Below are 26,950 nucleotides of genomic sequence, written 5' to 3'. Positions count from 1 at the left end.
TCAATAAGGACCTGAAGTTGAATGCAGCTGAAGTTCTACAGGATGTGGCACTCACCTTTAAAACATAAAGGTACCTCCTGGTGCTTCAACTCATTTTGATGTTAATGACTGTCTTTTAAAAATGTGTTTTCTGGCCTCAGGCACTTTGGAATACAAGAAGGGTTTGTCACTTTGTGTTGGCCTTGATGTATTTTTGTCTCTGATACAAACTAGGGTTGAAACCCAGGCATTGCAATCCCATCACTTCCCATAATGTTTCAGTAAAATCCACCTCCCTCACTGAGGAAAAAAACTGTAGCACGCCTAAAAATTCAGCATGTGATATAACTGCTTTAAATACCAAACAAAAGACTATTTCCAATGTTGTGGGCGCTGTTCTTTTCAAGTTTCACAATGAATGCATTAGACTTGCATTAGACTACAGTATGAAAGTACAAATAATCTCCCACACACACTGGTTCCTGTCTCTGACAGGTGTCTGATGGATTCAAAGGAAGCTAAGGCTAAGAGCCGTCCACAGTCTCAATCAATACATTCTTCTCTGAAGAATCCCTGCCAAAATGGTAACTGATAGCCTGAGGAGTAAAGCACCAACACATCAGAAAAATAAATTAGGGTCCTCATCTTGATGGACTCATTGTATCACTCAGCAGTTGGATAACAAATGGAGTATCTTGAGAAAATCAATGTGAAAAGGTCAAGTTCAAGAGATTACCATTTCACACAGCCAAATCCTCTGTTAAACACATGCAACCTCTTGTTTTTATTCACCAAGTGGAATGAAATATTTGTGTTTTAAAGGTGAAGTGTGTAAGATTTAGGGGGATTTGGTGGCATCTAGCAGTGAATTTCAAATTTGCAAGTAGCTAAAACGTCTCCCAGTTAGAATTCCTTCAGTGTTCATTGTTCAGGAGGTTTGTAGCTGGGGCCGAATTATCTGCAGAGGTCTCTTCCTCTCCAAAATAAACACACCAGGCGATATAAACCTGTAAAAACACAGAATAAAGCAGTTTCATGTCACATAACTGTGTATTGCCGATGCAGTTTGGTATGTCAGTGTGGGTATCTTGTCCACCTGCTAATGTGTGCTCACATTGTTTTTTCTCTGATAACTTAAGATTCAGACGTTCAGGAGGTTTTTAGCGGGAGACAAATTATCCACAGATTCTTCAAAACAAATGGACCCAGTAATTTAAACTGGTAAAAACACTGAGTAAAGCAGCTTCATGTTACAAACCAGTGAAAATGACCACAAACCAGTGAAGGTGATTATACACTAAAGAAAACATACTTCTTATATTCCATTTCTGCCAGTAAATCCCCCTAAAACCTTCACGCTGGTCCTTTAAAGAAGACAAAAGACGAGGTGAAACATGACGGAGACAAAAGAAAAAATTATATTTTTATTAATGTACGCATTTAGGTGGATACATTGGTAAACTGAGAGATTGACAGAGTACATGCACACAGAGCAGGAAAGGCACACTGGAACATGGGATAACAGATAATTATGATTGCAGAAGTGTTTTTGAGCTGCATAGATGAATTCAACAGCAAGGTTATAAAACTGTAAATGTTCTCTCTGTAGCCTTGACTAGCTGTGCAGGTTCGAACGCTCTCATTTGCAAGAGAATGTGGACACAGAATATATGAACTGGTATCCTTTTTGCTTGCACACTGACATTGACGTTTGACTGAATGTGAGTAATGTGGTGGAAATTTGTCTGCAAAACACTCAACACACATTGGAACAGGCACAAAACACTGAAGAGTTAAAGAAAAATATTTGTAATTACTAAGGAGACACACACACAAACCTTAACACCACTTGTCAGCAGAAGATGTTTTGCACTGTACAGTTTTATATAATTTCAGAGACAACGAACTTCACTGTAATTGGCTGTTTGCTCAAAGAAAACTACCTTCATCCACTACCTTCACACGTTCTTATTAAACATCTGCTTTAATTTAACGTAAGATGGGGCTCTCTTTTAAGAATCTCAGACATCCTGTACCTTCTGCCAAGTACTCTTTGTACAGTACAGTGCAGTGACAGAAAGAACAGAGTGAAAAATGATCAACTTTGCTATTGATTTAAATATAGCACTAACTCTGCTGGCCGGCTGCAAATGAGTAGTCTCAGTCAATACCAAGCATGAGACTTGACAAACAAGCAAACAAAAAAAAACCCTGCATAAATACAGACTTTATAGTTGGAAGGGAATTGTAGATCAGATGTACAGTAATATTAAAGTCTATGTCTTCTTTAATCAAGAATTTCCATGCAATGGCAGAGAAAGAAACAACGAGAAGACAAAAAAGCAGAATAACAGGATCCATCTCCAGGTAGCAGTTGCCAGTCAATGATTTAAAAGGCATCTTGACTTTTGGTGCAGTGAAGATTCAATCCCCTATTGATCCTCAAAGTGTCAGGTTCTTGACAAGGAGGCCTACACCACTTCCTGATGCAATGCTTTGGCAGGGCAGAGAGTATATCTGAGTGAAACAGAGAGTGGAGGAAGAATGAGGGAGGGAGACAGAAGTTACAGTACGGGCATGTGTGTGTGTGTGGAGAATGGAAGGGGAGATACACCAAACAAACAACAGTAAAACAATAGCATTGACTGTGTGGGTGGTTGTGGAAATAGTGTCACATTGTTACACCACTGCAAAGTTCATATATATGGATTTGGAACAGCAATAAGTGGCTTTACATTGTGAATAAGACCTGGTATCGCAGCATGGGGGCTGTCCACTGTGCTATAGAGACTTCAGAAGTGTCCGGCAGCACCACAGGAAGAAGTTAATATCAGCCAAAATATATGTAAATGTCCTCTGACACAATGCGGTCAACAACCAGGTGAGAGCCAATCATGCTCATTTTAATTCCAATAGAAACAGAAGCTTGGAGTTGTTTACTATGCTCCCCCACTAGTGCCGTGGCAACTGCTTCAGGCACAGATACAGGACTGCAATGGCAATCAGTCTTGTAACCTCGGGTGTCATTGTTGTATTAAAACTGTTTAAGCAGGTAAAAAGAAGGCGGGAAAACAGTGCTATTGTGAGACAGGAAATGAACAAGTTCTTTTTTGTGAAGTACAGCAGCTATGTCAGGAAACAACTGTCCAGAACATAACAACAGAGATACAGTTTCATGTAAGGACAGAGACATAAGAGGCCAACTGCTTTGTATCTGTATGTTTGAGGGCAGCATTGGGGTGGATGTGTGGGATATTCTTTGGTTATTGCGTTGGATGATCCTCTCCTTCATCTTAAACCTGATACTTTCAGTTGTATGAAGTGAACCATACCTTTACCATAAAGGCGGCAGATCAGAGACACTCATGTGTTGTTTGTAACAGTCATATGTCTTGTTTTGACAAGCACTGACAGCCCAGCTCTTTTGTCTCACGGCCTGTATTTATCAAAAGAGAAACAAGTGAAAGATAGGAGTAAAGATGACAGAACAACAGATTCTTTCTGGACAGGAGCATCGACATCTGAGTGGGAGTGAGAATGAGCAGTGAGGACACACACAGAGGATGAATAGCCCCAGCAGCTGATGTTTTTCCACATCATAACCCATCATCTGATACAGTTCATGTTTTAACTTCTCTCTTTTCTCCATCATGCACCCAGTCACCTTAAGTTCTCCACACTCATTTGGTTCCCATCTCTCACTGCACTGAGAGATTCAGGCCCCTACTCCACCTTTACCTTCCTCTCTGACTCTGTTGTGCTTCATGCCAGTGCCATTGATTAGCTGACTGATGGCAGCTGCGCTCTTACTCTCCAGGGTCACGCTCAGATCTGCAAAAAATTTTTTTTTAAAAATATGAATGTATTGGTTTCACCTCAAATGCACTCACAGAATGGGTGCAAACATTAAAAAGCTGTAGCAAAATGTTGTGTGCCAATAGAAAATACTTTCACATGGGATCAGCAGCATCTTTGCAGGGAAGCATTGACCCTACCGTGCTTTGCAAAAGGGCTTCCTATTCACACATGGGAGGCATTTACCTCTCGCAGCTAATACTGCTTAAAGGAGTTCAAGTTATATTTAAACTGTCTTTAACCAAGAAACATATTAAATATATTTTTCCTCAAAGGTCGAACTCTCACTCTGCGGTGAGACCTTTCTGCTTCCTCTGTCCATTTATCCATGGCTTGACACCGGCGTATAAACAACAGCATGTGTTATTGGCAAGTAGCCTGTTGATGCTGTGTTATCTGATGCTCTGTAAATATGAACTGCCAGCTACAATAACCGCTCATGTAAACCTACTAGTGGTAACTGCAAGTAACATATGTTGGGGTTGCTGATATCTTCCAACTGGCATCACAAATTTTTGAGGTGTGTCAGCACAAGTGGTGAAACACGAGCAGCAATTTTTATCAGCGTCAGCGGTATGACAAATCACCATTAACACTTCACACTCATACAATCAACCACACTGATAAAAAGTGAGAAGTGTCAGATGTAGTCTGTGAAGGAGCTGATTTTAAAATCTTTGAAATGACTTTTGATATTGGTATTCCATTAAGTAAATTGCATGAAAAACACTTAAAAGTAAAACATCTAAATCCACCTTTCTACAATAAAAGCAAAGTGGAAATCCAGTATAAACCAATGTAACCAAGAAAGAGAAGAGAAGTATGAAACAATTATCATGACTCTGGCATGAAAATTAGCCAGAGTGTAGTATATTTACATATAAATGAACTTCCCAAGCCTTGCACACAATGCTGATTAAGCCCATTGCTGCCAGGGAAAGCGCTCTTTATTTCATAGAATACAGGAGTTGTGGTGTCATGGTGACATCAGTCAGCCAGAGCTAAATAGTGCAGGAAGGGGCTAGAGACAATAGTGACGAAGCAGGAGCAAGAGTATTGTAGAAGCTATGGTAGAAAATCCCAAGCGTCCAAGAAAAATTTCTACAATGGATGCTGCAATAAAACTCAGCATTCACAGTAAGAATTAAAGTAAAAAGAAAGACTTGAAGAGAGCTCCTGAGGACCAGGAGTGATACAGTGAGCTCAACTGCAGGCATACATCATAAGCATGTGTCGATAATGTTTGTGTAATTAATTACTCTCACTGCCAGAAGGAGGAGACAAAAGTTCCATACTCCAGCTTTAAAGGAATGCACAGTCTTTATTTACATAATAATTAATCGCTGTTACCTTGAATATGTGAAGAAATTTTCTTGCATGTCTCCATGGTGAACGGAGAATCCAATAAAGGTGAACACTCTTCATGAACTGAAGTGAATGGAGACCACGTTTAACAATAGCAAGCTCTCACACAACTCATGCAGTATAATCCAAGACTGATTTATTCAGTCATATGCTCAGATGAGAGTTTGTAAACAGATATTTTGATGTAGTTTATGTTAAATGCAGACCCTTAATACTTCAGTACTTCAGTTCATGAAGGATGATGACCTTTATAGGATTCTCTGTTCACTGTAGAGGCACACAAGAGGTTTTCTTCATGAATTCAAGATAACATGTGGTGAGTAATTGATATACAAATGGTCATTTTGGAGGTGGAGTTTTCTTTTCAGTCACAACTATGTAAGTATATAAGTAACTGTGGTGTCAGTGGTGTCATGTTGAGTGAAAATGTTTCTATCACTTTTTTGATTCAGCTGCTGAAAGGCACTTTTTGCTTTTTGTGTCAATAGGACAGCAGCACTTCCTATCACCTGAGGCTATGAAATGATCTAAATCTAAAAGTTAGTGGGTGGGAGGCAGAAGTTCTGTCAAAGGTTAATTTAACCTGAAACCTGTATACCTTCTAACATAGCATTTCTCTGCTGCATGAATACTCTATAGACCTTTGCAACATCTGTTGGCCGGACTCTGTGTGTTTAACCCACAGTATTCAGCTATCAGCTGTTTGTAATACTGAAATCTCAAATACGTGCATCAATTCTGAATTTGAGCCCAACAGCACACTGTAACAAAATCTGTGCTGCAATCTAATTTGTTCTTTAAGCTTAAAGGGATAGTGCACCCAAAAATGAAAATACAGCCATTATGTACTCACCCATATGCCGAGGGAGGCTCAGGTGAAGTTTTAGAGTCCTCACATCCCCTTGCGGAGATCCAAGGAGAGAGGGGGTAGCAACACAACTCCACCTAATGGAGGCTTATGGTGCCCCAGATTCAAATGTCCAAAAACACATAATTGAAACCACAAAATATCTCCATACTGCTCGTCCGTAGTGATCCAAGTGTCCTGAAGCCCCGACATAAAAAGTTGTTTGGAAAAACGTCATTTGAACTATGTTTTTAGCCTCATTGTAGCCTGTAGCTCTAACTGCCTCTCTTGTGCGAGACCGTGAGACACGGGCACGCGTTCATGTGTGTTCACGTGCTTTCGTTGGTCTCGTGCGCAAGCTGTGCTGCTACTTCCTCTCCCCTGGGATCTCTGCAAATGATGTGAGGACTCTAAAACTTCACCTGAGCCTCCCTCGGCAGACGGGTGAGTAGATAATGGCTGAATTTTCATTTTTGGGTGCACTATCCCTTTAAGATGTTATATAGTACAATCAAATTTAGACTTAGTTCAAGTTTGTCTCAATGTTCTTCTACAGATATCTATAGTTTTACACTTGAGTGGAGCTTTATTTTTGAGGAGGGAGACTTGAAAAGACCTGACATAGATTTCTTGTTGTGTTTTGCTGTCTGCTCAAATATTTTAGTATTTTAGTCTGTGTCATTGCTTGGTATTGTCTGTCTGTACTGAATGGTTGTTCTTGCCCTAGTTTCGTTTGGCACAAAAGCCTTTGAATAAGAATGTGTTCACAATAGACTTTGTCAAATATTGATGAAATATGTCACAAATATGTGTAAAAAGGCAATGTATAGATAAAAGACAAAAATAAAACACAATAACACACACAAAATCATGACAATATTACAGTCTCCCCTTTACGTCAGTCAGGACAATATATAGGTCCAACCATTGCCTGATAATGGAGAAAATAAGGAACACAATTAATAGGTGTTGACCCACAATGCATATAAGCAGAGCTGAGTGTCTTATCTTGGCAGGGGGAGCTCTTCAGCCCGTCACCTTGTCTGATTCTGAGGTGTCTTTCACAAATTGCAATGACACAGGGGCTTTTTCAAACTGCAGACACTTGAAGTACAGTCTGAACACTCACAGGGACCAAACCACTTATTCACAGCTCGCTTTGTTCCAGCTGAGCTGTCACACCTCTGCAAGGACAACCATCACATCTTATAAGTTATTTTAATGTAATTTATGCACAGTCAGGAACAAGGTAGATGAAAACGGTTTACCCAGATATCACAATATAGATTTATGTTGATATGTTATATTTTAGCAAAAAAGAGCTCAACAGTCAGACACTGCTATTGCTGTGCTGGAAATGCCTCAGTGTGATGACACATTTGGTCACCTATCATATAATCAAATACATTATTTACATATATTGTATTTACTGTTTATGTTATCATGTTTTGTCACACATTATTATGTCCACGTATTTCATAAAGCATCAGATGTCCTGACAGTGGTTCCCAACTTGTCCAGCCATGGCCTGCAAATTTCTCCTTAGTCATTAGTTTAACGTCCACACAGTTTAATACATTCAGCGTCATACTTGTGTTTGGCCATGCAGTCGAGCTAGTTTGCTGTCTCTGTCAAGTGGTTGTCTGTTAGTCACTCACTGTACAGCAGGAAACAGCACTTCAAGTTAAAAGCTCTGTGCCAGAAATTCACTGACCTTCAAAATAAAGTGTGGTTTTGAAAATCTTGACACATTTGCGAGTCACTTGTGGTCCACTCAGAATGGACCCATGACCCACTTTTGGGCTGCGGCCCACAAGTTGGGAACCACTGACATAGAATATACACATCATGTTTTTAGATTTATGTTTCTTTTACAATGTGTCTAACACAAATATGATTCTGTATGTTTGGCAGGATGTACTGGAAGAAAAAAATGCATCTTGATATTAGTTAACTGATAAATCATGCTTGTTTAGATCCACATTAGTGACTGTAGCTATACTTTTAGCTTGTCTTGCTGTGGTCTAAAGTTTTGATTGTGTCCAAAAAATCCAGCATGACCCTCCATAAACCCGCACAGTTTTTGTCCAAACCATAGCAGTAGTTTAGGGCCTGATCCCGACACACACACAAAAAAAAAAATCTTAATCTATCTTAATCTGTTATTATCAGCTCTGCATTTTGCGCACAATAAGTTCAGCATAACAACCTTGGTGCGTTTCCGTCTCTGAATGCACTCTTTCTCTCTTCCCCCTGTTCTCCGCTATATTGCTCTGTTTGTTGTTTTGTCACTAAGCCCCTCTTTCTATCTCTTTCCCTCTTGATTCAGACCAATGCAACTCCTGCCATTTATGCACGAGAACTGCCAGTTTCATTCAAATAGAATCACGAAAACCGGATCCAGCTCAAGGGGAATATTACGAAATTACAGCTTAGGCCAGCCCAAACCCAGAGGATCAGGTCAGGCCCAGTCAGGGTCGGATAGAGAATCAAAGCTCTACTGGGGTCCAATCTATTTACAATTCTTGATTAAAAAACAAAATCCCCTTTTCTAATATGAGGGCTAAAAGATAACTTCTAACCAACAATCGTTCTGTATATATTTATATGTTTTATGTCAGGGAAATGTGCCTCATCCAGTCCCATAATTCAGCAGCTTGGCCACTTTTTGATATCTAGCACAATGTTCATTTGAGGTTGTCCAGCTGCTCTTCATTAGACACATTAATATAAAAATGCATCACTTGAGTTTCACCCCATCATGCTCTGACAATACCAAAGGGCACTCAGTTGTGTGTGATATTAAAGGAATCACAGAAAGCCAAACTGAGAACCTGTGACTCACAACTGTGCTGTCAAGTATTTTCTTGTCACATCAGACAAAAGCAATCCACATTGCTCGTGGTGATAAGCCAATTGATTTCAACCCAGAACGGAGGAAATTGAAAAAATGCAAACCTGTCTGTCTAATAATGTTATTAAATACATTGAAGGTATTTAAAGACATGAATCAATGGTGCCATTTTGTATGTTGTTGACTTAGAGATGCACAACTTTAAGTCACACTGGCAGCTGCCATCGATGGTAACAAGCATGCTGGACTGAGAGTGTGGCAACGAAACACCTGTCTAGATGGAAGACAGAGAAATCAGTTAAAAAGGATGCAGATAACGTCTTACATTTCTGCTAACACCTAAAAGATTTCTATCTGTGAGATGAATGCTTGAGCTGGGACTGTTTGATTGGGCTGTCCTCTTTGACAGCTGGGGCCACAGAAAGGCAGGTTCGACGGCATTGTCACAGAGGAATCTTATATGACTTCTTTATTATTATTCAGTATTATTGTTTTTTGATTTAGAGTCTGTTTTCCATGGTTGCTTCTACGAAGAATGTCTAAGAGTTATCTGTGCTGTGAAATTTAGTACATATATTTTACATGCATGTTCTATATTATATGGAAGTTTAACCCCACATTTTTATACTATGGTTTGTTTTTGACATGCTCATTTCAATCACAAAACCTACAGGATAGAACATGTATTAAAGGGACAGTGCACCCCACAATCATAATTACACATTTTACCTCTTACCTGTCTCTTTCCAGAAACCTGTTTGTTTGAGATAATCCACAGACCTTCTTGTGAGCAGTTTCATGTTGGAACTATTTTTTCTACTGAGCTACACCCACCAATTGTATTACTGAGCACAAGTAAGCATACATCTACTCATGGACAAGAGGCTTGTGTGTGTGACACAGCAAGATGTAAACATTAATTGCGTCCTCCTCAGCTAAGTTGTAAAGTTAGCTTGCTCAGCGGTGCTAGGTGAGCAAGCAGTTGATGCACGCCTTCTTCTTTGTTTAGATATTGTTGCGGAGTGTAGTTTGGTAGGGAAAAAAAAGTCCCCACGAGAGGCATCACTGTTGGGCGATTTGAGCAGCTCATTGCTATCTAGTTTCTTTACATGTGAGAGAAGGTGGACATCTCTGCGGCTGATATCTCCAGTGTTTAGCAATTCATGCCATAACAAGCTAGATCAGTGATACTCAAGTTATGGTTGGTTGAGTGCCGGGTAGCCAGCCTTTTTTCAGCATTTGAATTTAAATAAGGTGCAAAAGTCCATTTAAAAAAAGCATCAAAATAGAGCTTGTTCATCCAAAAAGTGCCAAGGAACGATTCCCTGGACCCCAGAAAAAGGAGAGTGTAAATATCCCAACATAAGCCTGACCTGTGCGTGGTTGGTGCGACTGAATTTCCCTCTTGGCAAAGATAAGTGAGAACAGCAAACACCAAAAGACTGAAAACAGGCAATTAATGTATTATATGTACTGATAAATAATACTGTTTGTTAACTGGCACCTGGTCTCCTGTCATTTTGCAAAAGTGGCCCCAGGCTAAGCCAGTCGAATATCTCAGATCTAGATAAATAAATAGCACTACAGGTAAGAGGAAAAATAGTGTTTTGATTTTGGGGTGAACTGTCCCTTTAGTAACATAATTTGTATATGGTAGGTGCTGTGATTAATAACAATACATGTCAAAAGCAATATAAAAATGTGGAATTCTAGGCATTAACAGGCACAGTTATGACAAAAGACAGACAAAATACCCCAATACTGTTAACACACAAAGCATGGGAATTATTTGACTCCGGCATTTTTGCATGGGTGACCTTTAACTCTGAACACTACACAGAAAAAAAAAACAAAAAACAAAACATTTTTCACATTGAATTACATTTATGTATCTAAACACTTTCTTTGTCTGAACAGGAGTAATTGTATATGTATGAAGCTTCAATTTTTGAATAAAGAGAAATGAAACAATGAAACACAGATGACTATTTGTTGCGTGATGCTGTTGTTTTTTTTTCATTGCGTGACTCAAACTCATTTGTTGTGGAGGCAAAAGTACACATACTTAATTCATAGGCCTGAGTCATTTTGTCAGACTTTGTCAAATGAAAGAAACATTCAGCAACTTGAATAACAAAATAATAGCGTATTCCCGAGGGCACAGAGCTGCACAAATGGTAGGGATTTGCATGAAACAGATGAAATATGATAATAGTAGAAATGTATAATTGTTCATGGGTCACAGAGATGGGCAGAGTGGAAGCAGACATTTGCTAGTGCATTTAGATCAAGAATAACTCATCGTAGCACTGAGCGCACAGAGAGACAGGCACACATGCAAAATGTCATGCTGAATTTGTTGATTGATATTTGGGCAAGCCTAACTTCCTGTTAAAAACAAGCAGTTGCTTGTAAAACACAATCACACACAGTGCTGAGGGAGAAATCAGGGTGTCACTAAGAGACAGATTTATTTGAGAAATAACATAATTCTAATTGTCCAGAAACCAGTATCCCATCTGCATCACCGTCACCCATGAAATTAAGTTTTCACAAGACTAGCTTTGAGTTGATAGAAAATGCTTCAGGTACAAAAGAAGCAAAAAAAGCTGTGATTTGATTTCCTTTCACTGTGGTCAGTCGCATTCTTAGGGGGAGGGGAGAACAGTGCAATCTTAAAGCGATATTTGATTTACATTTAATGTGTATTTAATTGCTGTGTTTGTCAACTGTGAGCTGTGTGGTCCACAAAGGTAGCCAAATAACCTACATTACTTCACTAACCTCCCCATTAAACTGAAAATAGGATCAATGAAGCGCTTGATGAAACTAATGTGCTGTATATGTCTTGGTATGCAGATTCAAGAATAACAAGAATTGAGCCTTTTAGATTTCCTGCCTTTTATTCCCAGAAGAAACTCTATATGGACTGCTTTGTATGAACTGCTAACAGACAGCAGCTGTCCATTGTTGTGCCCACAATTTCTGAATGTTGATATAGTCTGTATCATATCTACTGTATATTTCTAATACTGTAAATGTAGACATAAGCCTATAGCAGTGCTGAAGCTGAGTGATTAAACCTTTATTCAATGACAGGGTTTTGAATGCGATAAATAAAGACTTTAGGTCACAAACCATGCAGATAAAAGCTCTGTGCCTGAGAGCTGGAGCAGCTAGTCAAATTCAGAAACACTTAATCTAACAAACACTTTGTATATTGATTGATTAACTGACAGATTGATGGTCTCTCATAGATTTACCATAAAAATCTACAGCTATCTGACAGACTGTCTCTAACACGTCTGGGAACCTCATTAACATGTCGTGTGTTTGGGGAAATTTCCTGCTTCCTCATGCACATGTACACCAGTCTTAGATTCTGGTTTGTTTCATGTCACCTTTGTATTTGTGTTATCTGTACAGTTTGCAGGTGTAATGACTGAGTGAGTTGTACAAGTGTGACAGACATACAGCAGGAATGCCTCTTTGCATCGCTGCAGCTGTGAGGCAGGTGTGGAAGAGGCACCATGATGAGTGACAAAATAATACTACCTTCACATTCTTTAACCTTTTTTATTTGATACAAAACTCAAGCTTTGATGTGAACAATGCTGATGAGATCATGATGTTACCGCTCATCTTTTTATTAGTCTAATTACTGACACTGAATTTAAGAGGATTCATTAAACCTGCTTTAAAGAAATGTTCAGTTATCTTACATAGATAAAGGATTGTAATTGTATTTCAGAGAGTTACATAGGTAAATGTGTTATCTAATGATGCTTCACCAACAAGTGAAAAACATAACAGCCAGTTTTGGTGGTGGTGACTATAATAAATATGGCCGTAGCCACACCATTTTTGCATTTTCGTGGTCACCGTCTTGGATTTTTTGATCCTGAAGTTAACATATTTGGACTAGAGAGTGGAGATAACCGCTAGCTGGTAGCTTGGTTAGCACAGTGCATTTACAGCTGTGTTTAACTGTGATAATGCTAATGCTCATTTTCACGAGTGCAAAACAGGCTCACAGGCAAAAAAAGTTGAGTATTCCTGCTTTAGATGGTCTTTTAGTACCACCAAACGACTTTGTTTAGGCGACCAACGATTGTGGCATTGGTAGTGACTTAAAGCGGCCACGTCCTTGATTATATGAACAACATTTAAATGGGTGTGTTATATGAAAAAAAACACCTTTACATTTGTTATGAATGACTGTCAGCTTGTTGTTTCTGCTTGGAGCCAGCCTCAAGTGGCCAGTCAGGAAACTGCATGTTTCAGCACCTTTGTGTAGGCCTCATTTTTCATCTCCAGAAGTTCCTACTTGGTTTTGGTTTTCATATTCTAGTGTCAGTAAAACTTCAATTGTGTATTAAAACACAAAAATCATGCACATACAGTTATTTGAATCTACAGTGTAGGTTTGTCTGCTCAAACTGTCGCCCACTTCATGTGATTGTCTCACTCCAAACACATGTGGATGTAGCCCATTCAAGCTGTGAGTGAAAATTCTGAAGCTGTTGTAAACTCAAAATCAGGAATTTTTAAGTCGAGGTGTTATTTATGTTGGCAGTCTCACCACCAGCTCCTAGATGTGCCATTAGTCTTAATTGCTTCCTTCCAAATTTTCATCATAGTCAGAAAAAGGTCATTTATCATCTTGAACATTCTGTAGAGACATTTTTAAACTTGGATGCATGTCTACAGCTTGCTGCTATCTCGGCTGTCAGGGGAGCCAGTAATTCAAAATTTCAGCAAAGTGGACTATGCAGAGGTGCGGTACAGCATAAGCCTCCCTGTGTAGTGGAATATGTCAAAACTTCACTTGCCTTTCAGCCCACTACTGCTGAAAAAACTGTCTCCTTGGCTTGCTAGGTGTTTGACATTCTTCACCAGTGACTGGTTTACTTCAGCTGGAATCAACTGTTTGCGGTGAGCTGGATGCCTCTCTAAACCCTCACATCCTCCAGCAGCTAAACAACCACATGTGGACTGGCTCAGGAAAATTGAGACATCCAGCACAATGCAGTGCTATATTTCCATAAATCTTCTCTCTCTCAATCTGCTTCCATGAAATCCTTTTTGATCATGTGCAATCCCTACTCAGTACCTGGCTGCTGACCATTTTCTACACACAAATGTCCATTTGGCACGAAGAATGCAGCAGACATGATTCTGCTTAACATTTCCAAGCCGGACAAATTGGGCTAAGATACCAGCTGTTAAGCATGGGAAGGCTAATCAGTTTAGCAGAATGCTGAGGATTATGCAGTCAAAGAAGAGTTGTTGTTCTAAACACAATATACTGCAGAGGACAACACATCTGCTGTTGGTTTCGTTATCTGAGCTATTTTCTCTTGTTCATTCTGGAAGCTCGTCTTAGCCTTGTTATTTGCTTGCTGCTGTTTACCACAGGCCTGTCGTGAAGGAAGTGTCCAATTAACTGTGGATTTGGTGGCATGTGCTATCACATCAGGGTTCCCAGAGTCTCACGTCATCTGTGTGCTTGTGTGGCAGGGTGTGAGGGCTTTAGGCCAGCAGTTTTAAATCACTTCCCTCAGCTAAATGTACTGCATAAAGCATTGTGTGTCTGCACGCGATAAAAAGAACGAGACAGGAAAAGAGCTTCAGAGAGACTGAAAGTGTCTCTAAGACAGAGTTTGTCTTCTGTATATATTCTGATTATAAACATTACAACATTACAAAGACAAAATGGGACAAAGCAAATATATTTGATATTTCCATTCACTCCATTTCGTAGTCATTATGTGAATGCATGTCACGTCACTTTGCTCAAACAAAACACTGGGAGCATAAGGCATGACATGTTTTTCAGAAAGTCGAGGGCGTTTTAACTTGAGTAATGGTCTACATTCATTGCTTTTTTAAAGATAACCATAGATTATCTGGGGAATATCTAGGGTTTCCTCTTTAATAACTTGTATAGCTCTGTGTTGTGGACACTATATAAATTGGTTATTTCAGTTATAATTTAGGCATGATACTTTATCTTTAGAAAGGCCACTTAGAGAGCACCGACATCCACCAAGGACAACAGCCCAGTCTTCTAATATGCAGTTCTGCAAATGCAAACAGTACATATCTCTGGATATATTTCCAAAACTAATAGAATAAATGTAAATTAGAGGGTAGAAGATTAGAAAAACACGTGGTTTAAGTCCACAATCATAAACTTCACAGTGATTATTATTATTGCTTGTTCTCGTGAAGCATCTGAACATAGCTTCTTAATGTCACTGGTGGAGTTTACTGCATAATATTTACATTTGGATATGAGTAAAAGGTAGGGCAGTGCAGTATATTGTAGGGTTGTCTTTTCCTGTTTTATTAATTTTTTTTAAGGCTGAATTACAGTAAAGTGAAGTAATGTTTTATTATTGTCCTGTACCCACTTAGTCATTATTTCTACGTAAGTGATGATTATCAGTAAAAACATCTCATTGTGTAAATATTTCGCATCAACAGTCAGTCCTATAATAACGTCCTGTAATTAAAAATATTTATTTTATCCACATTTCCCAGCCATAGCAGTTTTTTCCACAGTAATTAGTATCTAGTTCCTAAGATGTTAAGGCAGAGGGTACTTGCTGTAGCTCTGGTTGAGGGTGAGAGGCTGTCAGTAAATAGTTTGTTGGAAACAGGGAAACAGAGATCTGTGTGGGTACATGAGGCCCTTAAAAAGAGGGTGGATCACGGGGAGTACCACCAGTTGGTCCAGGAGCTTCTCCTCCATGATGGACGTTTCCAGTATTGCACTTAAATGCTTCCACGCCTGCTGTTTTCTATTGAGATCATGGTAACTGTGGTTTGTAAGGCATGTATTCCACCAAGACACTAGAGAGCAAATGTTGCATACTATGTCTTCATATGCATTTCTCTTTCATTTAGATGACATTTCTGCCCTCAGGCCATCTTCTGGATCAAACAGAAATGTATATGGAGCCAGCATGTGCAACACTTGTTTTCTACTTTGAAGTCTACTACCAGAGTTGGGTATTAGAGTACTTTGATTACTTTTTGCAGTAATGAGTAACCTAACACGTTAGTTTGCTGTTTGAGTAATCAAATACTTGAGTACATTTTCAAAGAAGACATCAGTTACTTCCGTTACTTTCAGAACGCTGGTCCTTCAGCTCCAAAACAGCAACGACTGTCGTTTGGTTCTAATAACAGAGATAACGTTAAACCTATCAGTCTGAAAGAAGCCACGGAGCTTGTGGCTCGCTACGTGGTCGGAGAAATGCTGCCGTTGTCTACGGTGGAGTCTTAAAAAAGGTGGAGGAGGACTCGCTGACAGACATATTTCAGACACAGGACTTGCATTATGCCTGGTACACGCTACACGCTGATACTCACCAATTATCCCCGGTCGTCTTTCACGGCGTGTGTGATGTCATCGGGTTATTCTTGTCCTATTTTTATTACTTTCACTATTATTTGAGTCACTGTGTCTGTTCATGTGCCAGCCAACATGTTGTTGTAGTCACCTAAAAGTGTCAGCAGATGGCAGGAGCTCCATTTGAAGCGCCATACGTAAACTGTCAATTACTGTATCTTCCACAGGAAGTTCTGACAAATGTTTCAGAATAAAAGCCTATTTAGAAAATGGAGGGATTCTCTCAGCCAAGGTTATAAGGGGCTTTTAATTTGAAACAAGTGTTGAGTTTGAAATGACGGTGCGATATGTTAACTTTATAAAGACAACGGAGCGGATAAAAAGTAAATATATAAACACACAGAGGGATTAATAAATAACAGGCCGTCTATAATGTAGTTTGTTTCAAATGCAGCTGGGAGCCTCTGCAGTTGTGGTGAGTAAAAGCCCTGCCGCTATTTGTTAATGTTATTACTTTATGTCCGACTGTGAGGATGTACCGTTGTTTGCTAGCTTGATGCTAATGACAGTAACGTTAACTCAGCGGGTTGACAAAGTGCCTCTGCTGTTTCACACCATCATTTCCCCCTTTTACTCTGTGTGGTAACATCCCTAGAGGAAATATTAAAAATGCTGGGGTGCTATTGTCATACAGTTGTCTACGGCAGCAGATTGTTCTGTGTTTCTACTGGTCAAAGTGACGGCTGTGATGGGAGAATTGGATCTCAGTGAAGGGCAAGTGGTCCATAACTTTAATTTTGGAGACAAAAATGTAGGCTTAGCGCCCTGTGGTTCATTGCCCAATAGGAAATGTAGAATACTCAAAAGTGCTTGAGTCAATTTTCTCAGGGAGTAACGTTGGAAGTACTTTTAAAGTAATTGAGTTACTTTACTCAGGGAGTAACGCAGTAAAGTAACTGGTTACTTTTTTAAAAAGTAACACAGTAACGTACTTTGATTACTTTTAAAGTAACCCTTACCCAACACTGTCTGCTACCAGTGATCAACACTTTGCCAAAACCCTTGTTGTGCATTTTGTTTCTATATTATTTTTTCTGCCAAGGCCAATAGCCCAGTTTTACAATGTTAGTGAAAGTGAAAAATAGTTAGTGTAACCACCACATGATTCAGATCTGCTCCAAAATTTAGTGGGTTCCTCCTTGGCTCATGCTACACTCTTCCACCAAGTTTCATGAAAATGGAACCAATATTTTTTCCGTTACACTGCAGACAGACAAACTGAAAACATCAGCTCAATGTCAGACTGAAGATGGAAACGGAGTCAACAATTCTTCATGTCTGGCAGTACTGTAGTTGTTCAATTAGGAAAACTGCTTCACTTCAGCTGTTGGCACTGTGCTCCATAACCTTGTGCTTACTATGAGAGGGTGGGGGCAGACTCCGTCTTTGGTCTTCTCTCTGCAAATCGCTCAAGACTGGCCTCATAAAACAAGGTCCCAAGGTTGAGACACTGTTGGAGTCTGACTCGGACACTGTGTGCTATAAGCAATGATGCAATAAACCTTTGTTTGGGGAAGTACTCACGCAGCATTACACTGTAGTGGTCACTGAGCTCTCAGCATGGGGCCAAAGGCACAAGTATTTTTCTTTTACAGCCTTTTTTAATCTTTTCCAACAGATGTTTTTTATATATATTTTTCCTGCCTCTTGCACAGCTTTCTGGCCAACTGTATAGTCTGAAATTGTTCATTTATTTATTTTTTTATTTTTTATTTTTTCTTATTATTAATGTTGTCTGGCAGGCGGATTTGCCTTCATCTTCTCTTCTCCGTCTGTTTATGTTTAAAGTGCTGACACTTTCCTGACACTGTTTCCTTTTCTGTTTCATCCAAGCTGTGTACGTATAGATCTGCTTGCAAACATATACCTCTGATCCAAAAGTTTCATGATTTCTTTGTGACATTTTAGTGACCTTTTGAACTAATAGTCTTCATGTTTTTATGCTGCCTATTCTGTTCACTTTCCCTTTGTATGTAAAAAAAAAAAAAAAAAAAAAAAAAGGGGGGGGGGGGGGAAGCCGAATTTGCTTTTCGTCTATTCTGTTTTATTCTCTTTGAAGAGAGACAGATGAAAAGAAGGATGAGGGGAGGTTGTTAATACTTTTCATAAAACTACTCCAGGCAATATGGATTGGAGGCTGGCAGCTTCCCTTCATGTACATGTAGATCAGTTACACTGTTAAATCAAGTGTCGAAATGTGTAATATGTTGTCATTTCCATCAAACACTTGAAAATAGTATCTTACTCTTTTGGTTATGTGAAGTTATCGCAGTGGAGTGTACTATGCCATGAAAAATAATCTTCAAAAATAATGTGTCAAAGTCACGTGCCTCATTGTTATTTTGAATATAAAAGGCGTTAAATATACAGGTCTGACTGTCCCCATCTTTGAGACAGCAAAAACTCAAAAGAAATTATAGCATTGTACCAATGCTCTTAGGAGTTCTCACCATCATATTCACTTTAATAACCGTATATCACTAGCATGGAAATCCAGACTAATCTAAATCTAGAAAGATTTAGGGTCTGGCTATGAGTAATGCAAATGGCCCAACTCAAGGGGCGACACCAAGCATGCATTTGAAAATATCACTGCACGCAATTGGATAACACTACGACCAATCAGAACAATACACAGGGTGACGTATCCAGAGCGCTACCAGCGGAGCTAACTGGTAGATTAGACTCGAAAACAGCAAAAACGTTCTTCTTGCAAAGGAAACATTCGAGCGCCGTCTTCTGTTCCTCTTTTAGAGAAAAAGCCAAGTCTAACTTGTTCATTGTAGCGGCCAAAGCCGTTTCAAACAACTGGTGTTCATCCGTAGCCATCTTGCAATGTTTACTGACTGATTCCGGACTCGTCATCGCAGTGTTGTCGTCATCTGTGGCCCGTCTGTATCAGATACACCATTTGATTGGTGCAGCTTGGCTCCAAGGGCATGGGTAATGAGCACCATTACTGATTGCCAGTGTGAGTGACTCGCTGAGCAAATTCAAATTGTGATCTAGCGAGAACTCTGGATTTCCACGGTAGTATATCACAGGCACTGTAAAGGAAGAGAACCATTATGTGAATCAAATCACTAATGCATTCTGTAATTTAGATTTGTCACCATACTGCTCTTAAAATAGTCAAATAGGTAACGTTTTAATGAGGAGCTGCATTTCTCTGTAAAATATGGGAAATGTTTTGTGTTAGTCATATCTACAAATACAATTTTTTACAGAAATCTGATCATAGCAGACTTCAAATGTAATGGTGCATTAACTCTATATTCACTAAGCATGCACCCACGATGAATTATAGGTCCAGTGTGTAGGGGAATATAAATGCAAAAATGAAATACAATATAACACGTTATTTAATCACTGGAAAATAAGAAGAATCATGTTTTTGTTATCTTAAAATGAGCTGTTTATATCTACATAGGGAGTAGGTCCTTGTCCACAGAGCAGAGTCCTGCACGGGTCCAGTTTCAAGATCCGCCCCGACCCGACCTGGCGACGTACAAACCTGCACCCAAACCGCAAACCCGTGCATCAGGCCAATTAGTACCGCAACCCGGTCCGACCTGTTGAAACACGACCTGCAGCCTGACCCGTAACCTGGATTTAAAGTAATCATTTTGGGTCATATTGGCTGAATATTGAACAGCATATCGCCACAGTTAAGGTACCAGTGAGTAAACAACGACCTGAATGAAGCAGCTATCACAATAAAAACCTGACTTCAGCTCCATCATCAACCCTCTGTGTTCTTCTCCCATACCAGTGTAAAGGCACTCGTTTGTTACGTTTAATGCTTTTAAACTTTTAATCTATGTAAAGGAACTTTACATGTGTAATAATAGACTTACTGTTTGTCCAGAGCGACGTTCAGCAGTTACGAGCCGTCACGTGTTTTTAGAATCCATCGAGGAGAGAAGTAATCCATCAGGGAAACACTTCAGAAACATTATAAAGTGATAGTTGTATGTTTTATCCACTTATTTCTCAAATACCTAAATAATTATTTACTGTTTTGGAAGCGGCGCTTGTTAGACGGTGGCAGCCATGTTGATTCTGTCGTCCAATCACAAATTGTGTTATTAGATGGTGAAATGCATGTAAACAGCTGAACCAATGACCGTTGCGAAATAGCGGAGGCGATCCTCAGAGAGTAAATAATGACCAAGATAGTTATCTGTAGTTTACCGAACTAATGACTGATGTGTTTAAACCCGCGATCCGACCTGCATGTTATTTTTTCCACCCAGATCCGAACCCGGGAAAAAATGTTTTTTTAAAAACCATCCGCAAATCAGCTGTTTTTGCGGGTACCCAACCCAGTGCAGAACTCTGCCACAGAGCCTGCCATGTTGCATTGCCATGTTTCTGCGGTAGCTCAGAACTAACAAACCAAACACTGGCTCTAGATAGGAACATTTGCATATTTTCTTTAGCCACTGTAAGTAGCAGACCCTTTACAACTAGCAGCATCGGAAAAACACTTTATTCAGTTTTTCTGCTGCTTTGGAGAGGAGCAAACACCTGCAGATATTTCTGCTCCTGGTAAAAACCTCCGTCCCGTCCAGTTCTTTAGTTATCAGGGAGAAAAGGCTAGCGGCCCATCTCTGACAAGCTGAACAGTGTCAGACAAACAAAACTGCTTTATTAAGTGTTTGTACTGGTTTAAATCACCTGGTCCGTTTGTTTTGGAGAGGAGGCGACCTCTGCAAATAGTTTGGCTCATGGTAAAAATCTCTAGAACGTCTGGATCACAAAAAAAGGTGAGCACACATTTAGTTAGTTAGTTAGTTAAGGTAAGCAAACAGTATCAGGTGCTAATTGTGAGACCATCCTGATGACGTGAGCTCAACATTCTGTTTCACTCTCTCTATCAGTCTGGGCCCACTGCCGCGCCAGACATTTCCAGTGGGTGGGAGTACTCACCTTGACAGAAAACCTCTTTAGGCAACAATGAATACTGAAGGAATTCTAACAGAGACAAGTTTCAGCTGTTTGCAATCTTCAGTCTTCGCCACTAGATGCCACCAAATCCTGCTAAATCTTACGCACAGCTCCTTTAAGATATAACCAGTGCTAATGTGTGACTTGAAATTGTTAGTTCAGTCAATGCAAGAACATATTTGGACAAAATGCAGTGATGAGTCTAGAAATGACTGCCGTTAGTGCCCCTTATTGTGCATGTAATTTAATTGAGCTTTGGATCAATGCAGCTGGGCCCTAAAAGCTTCCTTTGGCATGTTTGTGTCATCAATTGAATTGAATGCACAGACTCTGACTTGCCCTTCATGTCTTCCTACATAATGAAATGGCTGCCGGCGGTGTGGGCTGAGTAACACTGCTGCAGATGATGACTCCAGCCCTGTCTTGAGTCTGGCTGAGTTCAGACCTTGAAACCCACTGAATTGAAATGTGAAATAATTCATGATGGAGGATGTAAAGTCTCATCATAAGTCCAACAGGGAAATGGTGGTGTACTATGGGGCTTACGGAAACAAGCCGGTGATTGAAAGGGTTTATTGCACACAACTTCTGTAGCCTGCAGGGCTGAACTGAAAGACCAAAAAAAAAAACAACAACAACAACAACAAAAAGAAAGGATAAATCAGACAGTGGAGATACAAATGAGGTGAACTAGTTTAGAGCTTGAGGATTTTACCTGTACAACTTTAAAAAAGCAGGACATTCACAGCTTCGGGTATTTACGTAACAAGGACAAAAAGACAGTGAATAAGCATTAGAGTGAGTTGAGCCTTGTTGACAGTGTGGCCTTTTGTTCCTGGCGAGGACAGTTGCTAGATTGAATTGATCTGACTTTAGAGCCTAACCATTTATCTTGGTCAGTCATGTCTGATCTGTGGCTGTCAAGTGGAGACGGGCTTCTCAGAGAAATAAACTGCTTGGAGAGCTAGTGAGGGCTCTACTTTACCTCTCTGCCATTGCGCTGGCATTTGTGTGTTCGTTTCTCTCGTGAAATGATCAAATTTGTCAGCAGTAAAATGTTTAGAGTTGAAACAATTAGTCAATTATTGGTTAAGTTGTTTAACAGAAAAAATATTTCACAACTATTCTAATTATAAATGGTTTGTTTTTCAAACCAAAAAGCCAAATGTTTGCTTTTTCCATAATTCTCAATTGTGCTAATTTGCTGTATTTCTTTCTTATGCTTGATGGTGAACTGACTATTTTTTAGTTTTACACTGTTGATCAAACAAAACAAGCAATTTGATAATATTACCTCAGTGGGAATTATCTTGTAGACCAAACAATTAATCAGTTAATCTAGAGTGTAATCTGTGAAATAAAAGATAATGAAAATAATCATTAGTTGTAGGGCTGGGCGGTATGACCTAAAATTTATATCACGGTATAAATCGAATCCCTTCACGGTAACGGTATATATCGCGGTATAAATTTAAGTGTAAAAGTTATAATAGAAGTGTTTCTGAATGGGTTTTGTAGTCCCTTAGCAAAGCTAAATTGATAAAAAAAAAACAACAAAAGCAAAGATATAGCATTTATTGTGCAGAATGCAGATCTCAAAACTCAAAATTAAAACCCAGTACTCTATGGTGCAAAATGTCCCCTGGGATCTATATCAAAAGGTAATTTCCTTCTTTTAGCAAAATCCTAAATGACTGAGTTGTGTTTTTTCCACCTGGACCTTTATGCTCTGCCATTTCTCCTCTAATCATTACACTGTAACCTGTGACAGGCTGCTATGATACCACAACTATCACACATTCACATATGGAGTTTTTTGTGGAGCCCCTAGCATCACATAGGTTTACATTACCAAAGGTTTATGACAAACTCTCTTGCCGAAAATCAACTCCTGTGCGCGCACGGCGAGAGAGGAGAGGGAGAGACGCTGTGCTGCTGCCAGAGGAGACACTGAATGAGTTCCCTCTGAGCGGTAAGTCGCTAAAAGAGTCTGAGAAGTCCGGGGCTGTTCATAAAACATTAAATCACTCACTCACAAGTTCTCCAGCAACACATGTTGCACGTGCTACGCTAAATCACGGACGTGAACCAGCTCCTCTTGCTCCGCTGTCTCTGTGCTCGCAGCCATTTTCACACTGAGGCAGGTGCGATGACGTCATCGACGATAGGACGGTAGAGCACAAATCTCTACCGTGGGCCAAATTTATATCATTTCTACCGTCTACCGCATATACCGTGCAGCCCTAATTAGTTGTAAAAAATGACCTGAGAAACTCACTGATTTTATGTGTCATGTTCCCATGTGATTTTTGTTCCTATTATATTAAACAAAACTACTTAGCAACAATATTTTCAATTAACTTTTATTGCAGTAATAACAGCGTAATATTTAGCAGACAGTGTAGTAAAAAAATGTCTTAATTTACAGGCAGTTTAAGCAGAAACACAGTAGTGTTGTAGGTTACAAGATCAAATGGGGAAAATGTTCCATTACTTTCCTCCAGCTGCAACAGAAAGCTGTTTGGTCCTGCAGCCATATTTTCCTCGGAGATTTTCACTTTAATTCACCTCTCTCCAAGGACCCCCCTGGGAAAAAAAAAAAAAAAAAAAAAAAAAGTAAAGATTTTATTGGCACAGTTGCAGCTCAGCACTGTCACTCCAATTTAGAAGGCTGTTAGCTGATCCTTTTGACCGTGTCTTCCGCTACCTGGGCCATTTCTAAGCCACAGATGATAATCCTCAAGGGGCCCTCATTAAGTCTTTGCTCCAATTAAGCCACACTCATTTTGCCACAGCACAATTGCTCTGTACCACAGAGCACAAATCCTCCAACAGTGGATTAGACTGATCAGTGGGTGGGATGAAAATAGCAGCACTGGTAAGTCAGAGGAAGAGGTGAGCGTTTCTTAGGTGTCAGCATCCACTGCTGACACATCTGGTGGTGTGCAACAAACAGTTTGAGTTGGGAGGGAAACTATATCACATACAAAATGATGCTACATTTTTAGCTGCTGTAGATATGGCCTGTTTAAGTGGCTCAAATGTGGCTTAGCAAGTGGAATCACCGGGCAAACCAGTACTGCTGAACTTTGATATAGTGAGTAAATTCCTGCTGGCGTTAAGGCTTTTGAGGCCTTCGGTTTTCTTATGCTTCACAGTTTCATAATCTGTTCTGAATCCAGTAGCAGTATGGATGAGAGTGGCTTCTCATAGACTTTTCAGCGTATGTTTCTTTGATAAAAAGATAAAGAGTTTTGATAGTAACAGTATAAAAGGTTAACTGTCAGTTATATTTAGAAGAAATCTACAAAATGTAAAATGCTACTGTACATGTATCCTGATGTGAGAATGATTGAAGGTTGTGTAATTAAAAAAAAACATAGCAATATAACTACACTAACACAATATTTTAAAGGGTCTTTAAGTTGATGTATTTATGTAATAAATAAATAAATAAATAAAAGGGAAAAAAAGAGTAATCATTAAAACAATATTCAGGGTTTAACAGAACTAATCCTTGGCATCGGGGGTTCTTGTGATTTGGAAGTTCAGTGACATCAAAGCTATTGCCCCACTCAGCACTACAGCGTGCATTATGAAATACTACTTTCTGCTTCGTCATGTGTTTTGACTCGCCTAGTACTCAAGAACTCTTCCAGTCAAAGGCATGGATTTTATTGGAAAGCTTTCAGAACCCAGTGAACACATCATTTCAGCCTGTTCCCATCCTCAGGTCGTCAAATACCAACACTTTCTCAGGCCCCTGGGTGTGTAACATCAACATCAAAGGCACCCTATGTGTCTTTATTGGAAGTACAGAGCTTTTAAGTAACTACACTGTAAACCCATTGGCGGCAGCACTTGACTCTGAGAGCCACTGATGCAGTATAAAGAGGGAGGAAGTCAGTGCAGGGCCAAACAAAAAAGAAGTTGACTCAGTAGATCACAGTTAGTGTCTTATGTGAGCCCAAAAGTCAACATTGTTTTAACATAACGTAATTTATGTACTGTTGTCATGCACTTGCGTCACTTATGTGATGTATTTACGTCATATTACGTTATTATTGCCGAACAGATGTACTTATTTTTACCCAAAACAACATCTTTTTTCAGCCTATCAAAGTAGTTTTGTTGCTTACACCTACCTGCAACTGTTTGAAAACATAAACCATGTGCTACAGTGTGTTTCAGTTGCGTGTCACATAAAGAGTCTAAAGGGTGCCCTGTGTGGCTGTGAGATGCTAAGGGATGTGATGAAGCTTCGGATTTTGAAGACCTAGGATTAAGATTGGTTAGATCAGTTTGAACATGAATGGTGCTCGCATAATCTCGAAACAGCTCTCTGATGAGGTGATGGCCAGCGGATCTCACTACCACATGTTTGAACTGACAGCTGAGTGAATGATGACTTTTCAGCCATCATATGTGTTGACACTCTTCACTAACACTTCACAGTGCCACCTTTACAGGAGCTGTATATGACATTTAGAGCATATCTAATGATACCGAGTCTGTGACAGAATCATCTAACAGTGCTAACAGCATGAACAGCACTAACAATGGCAACCATGCTGACAAAGCTAATGGTGTTAACACTGGGGGGGACCAAGTTGGGGGGCATTATGCTTTTGCGATGACAGTGGTAGGGCAGTGATTGGAAGGCCAGTGGAGTGCAGTTATTTTTTCCAAGCATGTTTGGTAACACGTGGGATGTACATACAGTGAGTCACGTGCACTTATATGCTCTCATATGGATATGTGGCCAGACCATCTACCACAACAGACAGAGGGTGGATAGCTTCATTCTCTGTTCATGACCCTAAATCTTTAAATAGCAATCTTTTTTTTTCTGCTACAATTTTGCTCTGAATGTCATATACAAAATCTTAAAACCCCTACATTCATTACTATCAGTATCATTAGCAACTTAGTATTCAGCATTTTATACTTTTTCTATCAGCTGCAATGGATTTTGGTTGGATTGTCTTGACTTGCAGTTTTGGCATCCTAGGAGACAAGCATTGTAAGCGTTTCTTTACAGACTGTGAGTGCAGCCCATTGGTAAGATATACTGAGTGACAAGAACAAGTAAACTGTTGTTTCACATATGCTGTGGACACTTTGCAATCAGTTACCAGTTTAATTCTGGCTGTGTTACGGTCGACTGAGCGTGCTGCTCTCTCCCACCCAATGGACTAAGGTGTCAGAGATCCACAGCCACACTGAGCACGGGCAGATTAACCAAGCAGCACTGAGGGTTTTGTAATGAAAGGTAGCTAGCTAATGTCTGCTCAGAAAGTATGTTTATGCTCTTCTTTGAAAAACAGAGTGTTGCCTTTAAACTGTTGCTCCTGTGCATTTGAACAATGTGCCAATCAGTCAGTAAGGGACATTCACTGTCCAAACCTGCACCACTAAGTTGAACGGCACGAGCCCTGCAAATACTACTCACTTGTCTTCCCTGACTCAAATGATGGTGTAATGAGCCATTCTCTGGCAGCTGTTTAGGCAGAAAAATGATCAGGTTGACCAAGCAAGGAAAAAGATACTGAGCGTATGTCACACAGGTCTTTTCTTGCCTGCGATGCGGGTGTGGTTTAGCTAATGTTCTTCCTAGGACTGACATTTCTTCAAGGATGTTTATCCTGGATCACTGGGCATTTGTGGTGGCTGAGTCGGT

The 26,950-nt window shown here is 39.8% G+C and overlaps 1 protein-coding gene across 1 annotated transcript in view; it reads left to right on the top strand.

Annotated features, from left to right (window-relative positions):
• Positions 1-26,950, top strand: part of lingo2 (leucine rich repeat and Ig domain containing 2) — a 311,558-nt gene that overhangs the window by 79,428 nt on the left and 205,180 nt on the right. The window lies entirely within an intron of this gene.

This window comes from Epinephelus lanceolatus, chromosome 7, assembly GCF_041903045.1.
Source record: "Epinephelus lanceolatus isolate andai-2023 chromosome 7, ASM4190304v1, whole genome shotgun sequence".
In the NCBI taxonomy this organism is placed as follows: domain Eukaryota; kingdom Metazoa; phylum Chordata; class Actinopteri; order Perciformes; family Serranidae; genus Epinephelus; species Epinephelus lanceolatus.
This window is presented reverse-complemented; position numbering and strand designations above follow the sequence as displayed.